At 43.6% G+C, this 9,600-nt stretch overlaps 1 non-coding gene across 1 annotated transcript; it reads right to left on the bottom strand.

Annotated features, from left to right (window-relative positions):
- Positions 1-1,365: 1,365 nt before the first annotated feature.
- On the bottom strand, positions 1,366-1,437 carry trnag-ucc (transfer RNA glycine (anticodon UCC)). Its single transcript has one exon. It is a non-coding gene; the product is annotated as a tRNA-Gly (tRNA).
- Between the last annotated feature and the right edge of the window lie 8,163 nt (positions 1,438-9,600).

Here is a 9,600-nt window from a genome sequence, read left to right as displayed (position 1 = left end):
TACGGACTCAATCCCCTTTCATGGACATGGCAGGGAACTTGCAGTTAGAACTAAGGAGTCTAATAAAACTTGGTGGTACGCAGAACTGAAGTGCCAAGTGACAGGCTATCACTTTCATTGCACACCGCATTGTCTTCTCGCAGGGAGCGAATTGGGGAAATGTTGGATTTACGGCATCATGTAGAAAGACTGAATGGTTTAGTTACAGAAAAAGATAAAAAAGATAGTGACCTTTCTTACTAGCTGAACTAACCTGCATAAAATTAAGAAGATACAGACATTTTCATGCAATTATTTCAAGTTACAGTCTGCTGCTCAGACACAGTTTGGCGCACAGATGCAACTATCATCAACTCAATTATAAACATATATCTAGAGAGACAGAGAGACAGACATGGACTACATATCGTGCACATTGTATGAAATCATGCTGGTATATGTAGGCTTGTAGATGATTGTTAAGAGGCCTATTTGGAAACATACGAAATGAGATATTACCATAATGAAGTCATGATACATGAAGGAAATGTTTTTCATGTTGGCAAAAGTACCCTGTCAAAATGAAAATGAATGAGAGAAGACTAAAACAAAGGGCTCGTCCGGGATTTGAACCCTTTGAATCATACCCCTAGACCAACGAGCCACATAGCACAGGTTTCTGTGAAAACTAGTTAACATCGGTGCCACGTAGAGAGTTGTGCGCTCCTCTATTTGAACACTTTCTCCTTCAAACATTGCATGAGTGTCTGACTGCCGCCATCTAGCGGTGCTGACTGACCGATGGCTCGGGTATCTTGGATGTTGTTAAATGACATAACTGTCCGCCCAAGACACTGATGACCAAGGGTCATAGTTTTCCCTTGTAATAATAACAACAATAGTAATTGGAGTGAATGGAAGTGGCATTTCTATTTCTCCTTACTTTAGCCGTCATCGTCGCCAACATTGTTGTTGGTGAGCATGGAGAGGAGTGTATTAGCTTTTAAAGTATATTCAAGCAATGAACACGTCAAATAAATGTAATACCGAATACTTTTGCACGCAAGTGCACATGTATGTTACAGCGCTTCTGGGAGCACGGCCCACGTCAAGCAAGAGGGCGCAGTAAAGGTCTGCGAGTCAAGTGTGATGTGGGTATCCTGCAGCAGGCAGAGGAACCTTTGTTTTTCTACAGACGAAGCTGGTGCTGTGGGATACTAGTGTAAGGCCATTTATTCGTCATCTGTTCATGCGCAACGGTTCACCAGAAGTGTGTTAGTGAAAACAGCGGTAAGTGCAGGCTTAGTAGGGTCGCAATAGCTTGAATGGTGTCGAACTCCCCCGAAGCATCACAAGTGTGATGGCGGAAGCCTAGAAAGAAAACGTTGCATTGGCCGGGAATCGAACCCGGGTCAACTGCTTGGAAGGCAGCTATGCTCACCACTATACCACCAATGCCCGGAAAGTCTCTCATTCCATGACTTTTGATGCATTTCAGATCATTCATCTGACTAGATACATGCGAATAATCACAGCCTACAGTGTAAAGCTTCTGATTGAGTGTGCTAAGTAACTTGCTAAATTCACTAACAAACAGTCGCTGCTCTTACTACAAAACAGGTGCAAGATATATCATTCTTAGCTAAACAAACCACGTAAACAATCAATGTAACTCTTAACTAAACTAGGAAACGCGAGAGAAAAAGGCGATACTTAGCTGCGGCGACTTGAGCGACTTCTCAGCTGGCTTGCCCGAGTGTCCAGATGCATATGTGGAAATACTTCTATACAAACCATGAACATAGATTCTCGATAGATGAATACTGTTTATTTAAAGGTCAGTTTTTATTTAGCGCATAGTTTATTGAATTTACCCCCCGAGGTGGAACACGGACAAACAAAAATCAAACCTGCTCAGTGTCAGGTTAACTTGAAGTTAGATGGCTAAATAAATTATACAGATTATTTATTTGAGCGTTACAGGTTCGGTCGGAAAGGAATGATTTACGTAGCCGATTAATTAGGACCGCACATCAGTAGATAGTAGGGTTTTTTGGGCGCGGCCTATTTTGTTATGACGTATGCCCTAAGCTTATTAATATTCCTACGTCATAATTGGGGGGCGTGATTTTAGAGTTATTTCCTTAATTATTCCTACGTCATATCCGTCAGAAAGTGTACACCCCTAAAACCCTGAACAACAAGGCCACCCATAAAGACCCCCCCCCCCTCTGAAGGCAACGCCCCGAAACTCTCCTCTCTATTTAAGACCCCGCGCTGCTTTTAGGCAATACCTCTTTAATTCTCAGCATCTGAAACATCCCGCTTCTTCAACATGTCCAGCGACATCAACATGAAACCCCGCAAGAAACAATCCCGGGCAAGGGTTCCTGTACTCACCAATTTGAAGATTGAACGCTCCTGGGTGTTGTTCTGGGGGGGTCGACGGGGTTACCGCTTTAAAAGGGATCCCAGCTATGTTGGAGTGGAGCTTTTTGCTTTGGGAGAGAAGGAGGGTACGTTGGAACCTTTTGAGACGGTGATTGAATACTCTTTTGAGGACTGGTTGAAGGTGATGGCATGGAGAGACCTGGGGCTTGTGGATAAGACTCTAGAAGGCTTGCAAGAGGGTCCAAGAGAAGGCGAAACGGAGTCTCCGACTCAGAGTTTTGAAAGGTGTGAATGGGAAAGCTTGCAGAACTACGGTACAGTGGTGAAGAGTCTATCTCTAACTACTGATCGTAAGGTTTTGTTTAGCAGTACCCTGATTACAAACCCTATTGAAGGGGTTGTGGAGGATCCAGAAAAACAGGTTACTGAAATTATGTTTGACGCCGTGGACTGGCCGTTCTTGAAAGAGGTCATAAACTGTATAAATGATGGTTTTGACATCTTGACCAAATGTTCACAACTGGATTCTGTTAGAAGTTGAATATGCTGGATTATGGATTATATATCCCCCTTGAATGACGACGACGATGATAAAACAGACGACCTGTGGGGGGTTGGAGGGGGGTCTGACGGCTCAGGGTCTACTCTCTTCTAAGAGGGCGGTGTGTCGTGACGTAGTGAAGAGATAGGATAAAAGGCGCAACAATTCATTCATGGTTTAAAATTAAAGAGAATGTCTTACCCGAAAGCTGCGGACGTCGACAGGCTCTACAGGCCTCTTCAAACCCGGGATCACCCCTGGTTCTATTCCCCAGATTTTGTATACACTCCGGAACCCTCTGACTGCGGTTACCCTCCAAGACCTCAGACCCCGGTCCCTCAGGACGAAACAACATGCGGAGCGATGGATGTCCAAATGAGTCTCGGGGATCCCCAGCCTCTGGAGCTCATGGAGGGCCTCGATTTTGCCGAACTGTCTACCGTCTGTGCGTCTCAGGAGGGGGTCAGTCCAATGGATGTAGAAACACCCCACAAACCACCAGGCGACCCAATGAGCATCGGACTGTCTCGGGGGCGTGATGAAGACGCAGGATTTATGCCCGGGGTAGGTGTCCAAGTAAGCAGAGTGGTTAAAAGCACCCTGGTGTATATTCTGAGTGCTCTCATCGACCGAGCTCTGAAAGAAGTCTGTCGGGGGTGTGAAGTGAATCACCCCAGTCAGTTGAGACACAGTTGTTTGTTTGAACCAGACCGTTACTATTTCCTGTTCTATTTCAACGTGTTTTACAGAAGACTGAACAAACCGTGGCTGAAACCGGCACTAATCAAGGCTCTGTCTTACTCCCACATACATGTCACTGCTGGACAAGTCCAGAAAATCATAGATGAGATTTTGCTGGAGCTGAAAAAGGAGCCGTTTATAATAGAGAAACTTGGGCAGCTGCTCAATGACCTGGATGAGCCAAGTAGAAAAACCGCTGGCAAGCTAAAAGCTTATTTCTTCCGTAAAGAAGTTAAAGCTGGGGGCAGCGACGAAGAATTCGACATCTACGCCACTGATTCAGACTCTGACCTGAACTAAGGGACTTTGAACATGGGGAATGTTCTGGACTGCTGCTGCAACTGGTTCTGTCATCAACACTCTGCAGCTAACCTGAGAGCGCTATTACACCATGTGCTTGACAGAAAAGTAGCCAACGCGAGCCTTTTCTCTACAGATTTAACCATCGATGAGGATCAACTTTCAAACCTGGAAAAGTTCATGGCTGCTGTAACAAAGACCGGGGGGTACGAACACTGGGATGAAGCGCTCAAGGGGGCCAAGAATGATATTAGGCCATTTCATCAACATCTGTATGACCTTTTACTGAGCATGTTTAATACCCCTCTGTTTACTTTTAAAATAGGTCATATTGTTGTTTTATTTACATATGTAACTGAGGTGTGTGCCTACAAGATAAAGAAACAGGTATTTGTTGATATAGATCAAGTAACCAATCATCTGATTTCTTTTTGTCTGGACCGTAGAAAAAATTGTTGTGTATGTTATACTTTTCTCAAATGTCTAAAAAGGGGTATCTGCTCTCCTGAAGTTGAATAAAAAACCTTGTATAAAAACTTTGCGCATAGTGTGGGTCTGTGTGTTTATTTGGCAGAATGACTCGGCAAGCTCCCCAAATGCATGAACTATACTACAACCCAGCCAAGATTGGGGGTTTGGCGGGTAAGAAGGGTTTTCAAAGGGGACTCGCTGAGGCCGGTGTGAAGGTTAATGATGTGGTTGTTTCAGAATGGTTACGGGAACAAGACGCCTATACCTTACATAAACCTCTCAGGATTAACTTTAAAAGAAACCGTGTATATGCAACTGACATAGACTCACAATGGCAAATGGATCTAGTCGATATGTCAAATTTATCAAAACATAACAATGGTCACAAATTTATGTTGATGTGTATCGATGTGTTATCAAAATATGCCTGGGCTCGCATTCTACATAATAAAACAGGTCGGGCGGTGACAAGGGCCTTTGAGGATATATTGTCCCAGGGACGATGTCCTAAAAAACTGCAGACTGATAAAGGAAAAGAGTTTCTCAACAGAGAATTTCAGAATCTACTGAAGAGACACAAAATACATCATTTCACCACCGGTAATGAGCTTAAGGCATCGGTGGTGGAGAGGTTTAACCGCACCATAAAGACCAAAATGTGGAGATATTTTACAGCGGTCAACACGTTCAAGTATTTTGATAAAGTTCAGGATTTTATCGATGCTTACAACCAAGGGTATCACGCCAGTATTAAAATGAAGCCTATAGATGTTGATCAAAGTAATTCTTTTAAGGTCTATAAAAAATTATACGGCCCATTTATTAAGAAGGGGAAAACTACTTATAAGTTCAACATCGGCGATGTGGTTCGCATTTCAAAGCTAAGGAGTACTTTTGCCAAAGATTATGAACAAACATTTTCTGACGAATATTTTACAGTTACCGAACAGGTGGCTAGAGACCCGCCCGTGTACCGGTTAAAAGACTATGACGGGGAGGATATAGAAGGAACGTTTTACGAAGCCGAGTTACAAAAAATTATTGTGGGTAAAGACATTGTATACAGAGTTGAAAAGATATTAGCTGAGAAAACCCAGAACCGGAAAAAATATATGTTGGTGAAATGGCTTGGATGGCCTGAAAAGTTCAATAGTTGGGTCCCTGAACAACAGGTTTGTGATATTCAAGCCTTATAACAACATGCCCGCCGGTGTGAGGGGGTCATTACATTCGATACTCAAGATGGAATCAGGAGGCTTCTACGTGACTCTACCCAGTAACGCCTCTCTCGATATATACCCTAAAAATGAAATATCCAGTTACACGGTACAATTTGGAAAATCTATAGATCTAAGGGGGTCGTGGGAAGTGGGGTTGGCGGAAATACAGTATCCTTACACTTGGGCTGTTTTACAAGATAAGGATGCCACCTTCGCCATTTTTGACGATGTTAAAAAGAGTCAATGGACATTCACGATGCAAGGAGGTTATTATGACAATGTGGATACAATATTAGATGAGATGCATAAACAGTTCTCAGAAGGCACCCCCAACATCAAGCTATATTACAACCCTATTAAAAACAGAGTGTACAAGGTGTCAAAACCTGGTATTAGCATTCAAACCAAAGGACAACTGGGGCGTATATTAGGGTTCTATTCTGACACAGAGAGCAGGTTCTCAGAAGTGGTGGCCCCCTTCCCGGCTGACATCAGGGGCGGCTTTTACACTCTTTATGTGTATACGGATATCATAACACACCAGAGGGTCGGGGATAGCTATGTCCCCCTTTTGAGAAATGTACTTATTAAAGGTAAAAGCAATGACATGGTCACAATTACTTATGACAAGCCACACTACGTACCAGTCTCAAAGACCCACTTTGACAACATCACGATCGAAGTAAAATCGGATCAGAATATCAACGTACCCTTCCGCTTCGGTAAAGTTATTGTCAAACTACATTTTCGACCCCTGAAACAGTGTGTACATTATTAAAATGGCTACCTCGAGGGGTTATGTAGATCCTAGCGCCTATGTGGATTATTACAAGATGCAAGCCGGGAACGGCTTGCCCGGTTTTGTAGGAGCCCCCACAATGTATGGAGCCGGTCTAGGAGGACTCTTTCGTGGTCTCTTTAGAATGGCCGTACCCCTGCTTAAGAGAGGCTTTGCTATAGCCAGACCCCACTTGAAATCAGCGGCTAAAAATATTGTTAGTGACGTGTTCACCAATGTTATGAACCGGGCAGCTGGCCATGAGCAGCAGGAGGGTTCGGGTCTCATGGTAATGGCGAGGAGGGGGGGTAAAAGAAGAAACAGTATGTGTCCACCAGGGCGACGAAGATCCGTGGCTAACAAAAAACGAAGAAGCTCTCATTCTCCAACATATCGTGGAAACACTCGGAGAAGGAAGCAGCACAAGAAAAAACCTGCAAAAAGAAAGTCTCAAAGAAAGACAAATAGAGCCTCAGGATACATCTTTTAAAAATGTCTTTTGTCCACAGTCTATCGGAAGAATGCGTCAAATCAGAACTGGATCTGTTTACAGTTCCATACACTCAAACGAGTATAGATAAGAGCATATATGTAGAGATACCCCCTCTTTCCGCAATTTCAGATACGGCCCCTCTGGAGTTTTTTATAGCTGGCAATGGCGAGGATTATATTGATTTGAATAACACATTTATTTTAATGAACTGTAAAGTGACTGATGAGGATGGCGATGCAATCGAGAAGACGGCCAACGCTGGGGTCATCAATTACCCGGTGGCCACCATGTTTTCACAGGTGGATGTGACCCTGGGAGATCGGCTCATTAGTCAAAGCAGCAATACTTACCCCTATAGGGCCATGATGGAGTGTATCCTTAATTATAGTGAGGAGACCCTAAGCAAACAGTTTCAGCCCCGGCCTTTTCTTCAAAGACACCCCGGAAGCTATGGACGACCAGGATCCAGAGGGACTCAATAAGGGTTTGCAAAAAAGAACGGCCTTTTCAACAGAAGGGAGGACCTTTGAGCTAATGGGACATATTCATGCAGACATATTTTTCCAAGAAAAACTCATGCTCAACGGGGTAGACATTAAAATTAAAATGATCCGTAGTAAAAGTGCTTTTTGTCTGATGACCCCTGATACTGAAAAATATAAACTGACCATATTATCGGCCTCGCTGTTTGTGAAAAAAGTATCCGTCTCCCCGGCGGTTAAACTAGGACATGCGCAGGCTTTAATGACGGCAAACGCCAAGTACCCGATCGAAAGAGTCTATATGAAAGTCCACAGTATCCCCGCAGGGACACGGGTGATGAACCAGGAAAATCTGTTTCTAGGCCAGCTCCCAAAACAGGTTATTATAGGTCTCGTGGATAATGATGCATTTACCGGGGTTTACAACAAGAACCCCTTTAACTTTAAACATTATAACGCGGAATTTATAGCACTGTACGTCGATGGTGTGCAGGTTCCATCCAGACCTTTTCAACCTGACTTTGAAAACGGCAACGCGGTTCGTGAATATTACAGTCTAGTACTGGCTACGGGTCGCCATCTCAAGGATCAACCTCTGCTGATCGATCGCCGGGAATACTGCAGCGGTTACACCCTGTACGGTTTCAACCTGACCCCTGACGAAGAGTGTGGACAACATTTTTCACTGATGAAGACGGGCAATATGCGTTTGGAGATGCGTTTCAAGCAGCCTCTACCACGCACTGTAAATATGGTCGTGTATGCTGTGTTTGACAACATTATTGAGGTGAATCAGAGGAGAAACGTTCTGTATGATTATTATTAAAATGAACACCAGAGAGCTCAACCACATCATGAATGCCCTGGACGGCTCACGGAAAGTGTTTCAAGGAGTCTACGCCTGCGACCAGCTGCCTAAATTTAAGATCAAGAATTTACCTGCAATGTACATAATCAACACACACCCTAAAAATATGCCCGGAGAACATTGGCTGGCTATTTATCTAAGGGAGGACCGCCGTGGGGAATTTTTTGATTCCTATGGAAACCCCCCGGATTTCAGACCTTTCCCTCGGAAGATCAATAACTTTCTGCTCAACAACTGTCAAGAAACCATTTACAGCGGTCGTCAAGTACAAAGTCTTCAGACCTTCACTTGTGGTCAACACTGTGTGTTTTTCTTATATCATAGATCTAAAGGAAGGTCATACCCCGATATTATGTCCTTGTACAGTGAGGATTTAGGCCAAAATGATAAAAAAGTGGCAGAGTTTGTCAGGACACTGTGGACCCCCCCTTATAACACAATTACTTACGACCCTAGCCAGCCATGTATACAGATGGGGTGTTCTTGTGAGGATTTTAAAAGATGTCATGCGTGTTAAAGTGAAAAAATAATGAAAACAGCCTTTGAATCATTAGTTTTGTTTTTATTCAGCACAAATCTTATACAAAGCAGGGTTATGTTATAAATAAATGTACAACATTTGAAAATAAAAAATAAAAATAAAAAAATGGTTTGTCGGTTCCTTATTTACAGGGGAGACAAATAAAAACATGAGATTAATAAGCTTCCCAACGATGGATAGATCCTGAGGAGGGTTGCTCAACACGGTCAGAGTAATGAGATATCGGCGTCAGATCAGTCACCACCTCTTTACACAGACGGATTTTTTGTCGCGTTTCCTGGTTAGGGACTGTTGATTGGGGTATGTTCAGACAGGCCATCGCCTGTAGGAAAGCATTCCAGCCTACAGGTCGGCGACTATCGGGTACCTTATTAGTGCTAGTGACACTCTTCAACAAATCAAACATGTGTGAACCTTTGAGCAGTTGTCCTTTAAAAACAAATTCACCCTGTTCATTCCAAGTCGTTACCCGCGGTTTCTGAACCATTTTGTGCAGAATATATTCTGCATGTCTTTTGCTTCTGGCCGGCATGTTTCTCAAAACATCCGTTACAACATCTCCCTCTGAACTCTCAACAGGTTCGGGCACCGCAACATCTTTATCAACCGTACCCCCCGCATCAGTCCCAGAACCATTTTCTTGAGAGGCCATGGTTAAAGTTAAAATGTTTTGATCTTTTTCACCCTGTCTAACCAGACGGAGGTAGAGCTGTAACGTGTTGCTATACATCTGGGCTTTGGAATACTGATTTAAATCGGCCCTGGCCAGTATAGCTTTCATTTCAGAGTCCAGGT

Source organism: Amia ocellicauda, unplaced genomic scaffold (genome assembly GCF_036373705.1).
Source record: "Amia ocellicauda isolate fAmiCal2 unplaced genomic scaffold, fAmiCal2.hap1 HAP1_SCAFFOLD_112, whole genome shotgun sequence".
NCBI classification, from domain to species: domain Eukaryota; kingdom Metazoa; phylum Chordata; class Actinopteri; order Amiiformes; family Amiidae; genus Amia; species Amia ocellicauda.
The sequence above is the reverse complement of the archived record's forward strand: the minus strand, read 5'-3'. Positions and strand labels throughout refer to the sequence as shown.